Below are 4,934 nucleotides of genomic sequence, written 5' to 3'. Positions count from 1 at the left end.
TTGGTTGGTGGCGCCATCGATGGCCGGTGGACGGACGGACGGACGAGGGATCCCAGAATGTCGCCGTCGTCACGAAACGAAAGCATGGCGGCCGTTTTGTTCGGCCTGTGTTGATAATCCGTCCATCCCTAGGATGGATTTGCCGGCGCCGACAGACAAAATCTGAATTAGACTTGCAAGGCCAGCGAATCTTTGTTATGCTTCCTTAAAAAAATAAGCGTGGCTTTCCCTTCTTCATTCATGCAGACGCAGGTGATGGAGCAGCAGTACCACTGTACTGTACAGTTATGGCATACACAATTCCGGGGGGAGGGGACAGACACGACTCGGTGCTTTGCTCCGGTCCTACTGCCCCCTACACATGCTTCCGGTCGGTCGGTCCTCTTTGTTTATGCGCCCGCGACGCGCTTACGCGGAAATGAATAACCTTGCATTAGGTTCGACTCGTACTCCTCGTCTGACGCGTTAGCAGCATAGGACAGGGCCTCGCCTCGCCTCGCTAGATCCTTCTGTTCGTCGACGTGTGTGCTACTCCAGTGGTAGACAAGGGCGGCGGTTTGGCAATTTGCACGTCGCCGTCACGCGGTCACACGGTGAACGTACGTATGGTATACTCTACAATGGAGCGGTAGCTCTCACGCGGTCTCAAGAAAAGACGGCGCAATTAAAGTGGAGTGGCACACGTCGCGCAGGAGCAGGCCGGCGATCGCTACGGCAGGGTGGTAGCAATCTACGCCGTGCATGACCACCACCACCACGACGACAACGACGACGACGACGACGAAAGGAAGAAACCGGTGCGTGCGTTTGAGCGTTTCAAGTCTCGTACGTACAGCGTAATGACAATGACACAACGTTTTGCTTTTCTTGGGTGATCCGCACCGGATAGAGTAGAGCAGTGCCAGTACTACATGGGCGATGTGACGGTTGCCGGAAGAGCAAAGCGAGCCCAAAGACGATCACGGTTCCTGGATGGGCTCAACCTCTTTCTTTCCGGTTTGTTTGGCCGGTGAGCCCCTGACATCGACGTCGTGTTGCATCCTGGTGGCACGGCTCGTGTCATTTTGTTTCTTGGTTTCTTCTTACTATTGTTATTATTGTGGTCCTTTTCTCTACGTTGCATGGAAGCACCAGTGGTCTAGTGGTAGAATAGTACCCTGCCACGGTACAGACCCGGGTTCGATTCCCGGCTGGTGCATTGCATTCCCTCTTTTTTATTTGCCATTCTCGTTTTTTTCCTCCTCTGTGTTGCTTTTCAGTGACACTGTTTTCACATGTTCCGAGGAATAACTTCCTACGCGAACCAGACAGTATTTGTTTTGAGAACCTGAGGAATACTAACTCTGAAGCCTGACACCAAGCTGGGCCATTCTGCATCTACAAAACGCCCCGTGAGGAGGAGGTAGGGCCTGCAGAGCCCAAGCCCCACGACCAGATTCCCAGGCCCACCCGGTCTTGCCATTTGCACTCTCTTAAACGTGAACCACGCCCGCGCCTGACTCCTCCCACCACAGTTCCTTCGACCTGGACAGTGCATGCCAACGACATACATGTACTACGTGAGCACGCGCAAATTTGAATGGATTTAAATTTTTTAAACGGATACACATCACTGTTGGATGTATAAATGTACGCGCAGTCTCGCCGATCCAGTAGGTGCAGGCGCCGGACTCGCTCGCCCGGCTCGCGGTACAGTACAACGGTCGCTGGCAGCCAAGGACCTCGCTAGCTCTACCTCTAGCTCTAGCTAGGTGCTTGGGTCCTCAGAAATCATCATTCCCGTCGACCGCTCTACTGCTCCAACGTTTTCATGCGAGCTGCGGGGAGAGCCGGCGACAGGAGTTTACATGCGGCCAGCCAGTGCTTCGGCAAGACCGTCGGTGTTACTGACTGATTCCGTCCTGCTCCGGCAATTCAAACACACCTCATCGTCTTCGTCTTGTGTGCTGCGAATCCTGTGAGACTCCCGTGACTCGTCTGCTTTCGTTTGAATTTAACGTGGGTCACCTGGAGTGCTGGACCATCAAGGCTACATGTTACATGCAATGCAAGCTAGGCTACGGGCATACAAAGATTGATGTGTACAGTCTCATTTTCTTCTTCTTCAAAAATATCAAATCTTATAAACATTCACCGGAAATGCAAAGCACCTCAAACATCATAAAACAAATATCGAGGTCCATGGGCCATTGAATGACCATTGCCGTCGGATCGAGTCACCGACGCGCCCTGTCGTCGTTTCCTTATTGGAGCCGGGAAGTCTTTGTGCACAAACCCCTAAGGACCAGCGTATTCGAGCCTCAGTCGCCGTCGTTGAGTTGATTGGAAGGACTTGACACCAAGTCTTGTCATTGCGTACGCATGTCGAGAGATTTTAACCTCGCCGCCCAAATGATCTCTTAATGTAACCATCTTGCTTGAGTGTTTTTACTCATTGGCTCCGCCTCGCGATAGCATATGTCATACTTCACTCGTGGAGTGGCAGGTCACCGAAGAAGAAAATCGCATGTCTCCAATGCAAAGCACCTTCGAGAAGTTAAAATCAGCCGCGTCATGATGTTGGTAATCCAACCGAAAGTTAAGCCTGAGGCTATCACCAACAGTACAACTATGAGCCAACCCTCTCCATCAGAAAACGACGCTTAGCGTTGACTATACATGATCAAACCGAAGACATTTCTGCCCCCCAAATGCATATTTCTTCAATGATAAACCTCAATATCACCACCCATCTCTACCAGCAAATGACACATAACTTCTTTTTTGCGGGGAACACATAACTAGCCAGCCAAAAGATATACCGCGGAAGAGGATGCTCCATCACGTCATTTCTGGACGCTCTAGCACATCAGATCGTGTGGGTAAGCCGTGTTGTTGTGTTGTGTTTGATTTCCAAATTGGCTGTCCAAGTGGGCAAAGAACCAATGAAATAAATACTGAAATATGTGAAACAAATGAAGCAAAATGGATTTCCACAATCCGTAGCGGTGCTAAACGAGCCTAAAGTTAAGATAAACATAGAAATAAATACTAAAAGCAATCAACATGGACTAGGCAAACATGATTGTGATAACCCACAGTAATACAAATGTAGCCTACATTGATGGAACAAAAGAAGGTTCGCTCCATAGTCCACACTCGTCGTGTTTTTTTAGTTGTCCACACTCATTGTGCTAAGCGATGAAATTGCCACCATAGCACACTCATTGGCCGACCCAGAAAAAATGCTCTGCGTGTGGCTCCCTTTCGTCTTCCTGGCGCACAGTGTATCCCGACTACACCAACTCATTTGCGCAGCACTGAAGCGGAGTCAACGTACTGTATTGTCTTGTCTGTCATGCTGTAGTGATTTTAGTCATTGTAGGGTCACGGGGCACTATACTGATTCGAAAAAAGTTCCCTCATATGTTTTAATTTACGAATTTGAAAAATGTTCATAGTTTTGAATTCAAGATTTTTAGAACTTGTTCATGAATTTGGGAAGAGCTCGTTAAATTGGAAATTTTCCGAACTTAAAAAAAGCTTTACCATTTATAAAGATGTTCAAGATTTCGAAGAAAGCACATGGATTTGAAAAAAGTTCACGGTTTTCAATAAATGAATTTTGAATTTTGAAAAATATCACATATTTGAAAAAAGTTCGCTACTGCTGAAAAGTTTAACAGATTTGAAATGTGTTCATGAAATTTTGAAAATCAAGGAATTAAAAATTATTCATGAAAACTAAAATCTAAATCTCAAATTTCAAAATGTTTGCAATTTTCAAAAAAGTTTCACGGAATTTGATTTTTTGAATTAAATTTTAAATAAAAATAATGAAAAACGAAAAATGCAAATGTTAAAAGCAAAATAATAATGAAAACCCGTGAAAACCTAGCCCCAAAACTGCTGGTACGAATAATGGGCCGTCAGCCAACTTACATCCTAGCAAGCTGTAGCTTCTTAAGCGCTAAATAGGACCTGGCAAAAATTCTAGTGTTGTTTCGCTCATGAAGAAAACCGTTTTGCAGGCTTTGAAAGAAAAACATAAATTCTGAGAGTGCATTATTGCAGAAAGTAAATGTCCACACATTTCATAGAATAATTCAAAATTTTAACAGCATATTCTTTATTTGTTTTAAAATATTAATAATTTTTATAACCTTGAAGATTTGTTTGAAAAATATTCAACGTTTTCAGAATGTCCTCAAATTATTGAATTGTGCCTGATTTGTTTTATAAATATCCACAAATTACCCATACAATGGCGATTTTCTAAAATTTGCAATAAAAACCAGAAAACAAACCCCAAAGAAGAAAGTGAGAAAATAAAAATGATAAAAATGGCTTTAAATCTTGAAAAATGAAAAGAAATTTAAACCAGAAAATCCACAAAAGCCGTTGGAAAAATGAGAGAAGAAAAAAACTTTGCGATGTAGCATTGCACTGTGCAATTTGTATTGATTGGCCACTATTCTTCGCATGGCGCGAAGAATAAGATTTTTTCGAAGAAGGAGAATATGACCGCCAAAAGTTGTCATTTTTTTCGAAAAAACTTTGATCTATTCATCTTTAATCATGATAGTACAACGAACATCAGAAATAAAAATTATATCCAGATCCGTAGCCCACCTAGCGGCGACTACAAGCACTGACGCGAGGCGAAGACGCGTCGCCGTCATCGTCTCTCCATCACTGGAGTCGGGCACAACTTGTCAACATCAGCTATGGTGCACGGGCCACGGCAATGCCAGCCACCTGGCTGAGATTCCGCCCGCTCAAGCTGAACCGGAAAGCATATGCCTGCTTTGTTTGTGGTATCTGAAGTTTTCTAGTGAATTCGAGGCTAGCTGCTCTATTTGTTTTCCTTTCACCCAGAGTTGCATGGCCTCTAGAAAAGACAGTCCCAGTTAATCTTCAGAACATGAGTACACCTCGGGAGTTACTCACACATA

The 4,934-nt window shown here is 45.0% G+C and overlaps 1 non-coding gene across 1 annotated transcript; it reads left to right on the top strand.

Moving 5' to 3' along the window:
- The first annotated feature begins 1,127 nt into the window (after positions 1 to 1,127).
- TRNAG-GCC lies at positions 1,128 to 1,198 on the top strand. Its single transcript has one exon. It is a non-coding gene; the product is annotated as a tRNA-Gly (tRNA).
- The last annotated feature ends 3,736 nt before the right edge of the window (positions 1,199 to 4,934 follow it).

Source organism: Triticum dicoccoides, chromosome 4A (assembly GCF_002162155.2).
Source record: "Triticum dicoccoides isolate Atlit2015 ecotype Zavitan chromosome 4A, WEW_v2.0, whole genome shotgun sequence".
Classification (NCBI taxonomy): domain Eukaryota; kingdom Viridiplantae; phylum Streptophyta; class Magnoliopsida; order Poales; family Poaceae; genus Triticum; species Triticum dicoccoides.
Note: the sequence above shows the minus strand (reverse complement) of the source record. Positions and strands in the feature narration are given on the sequence as shown.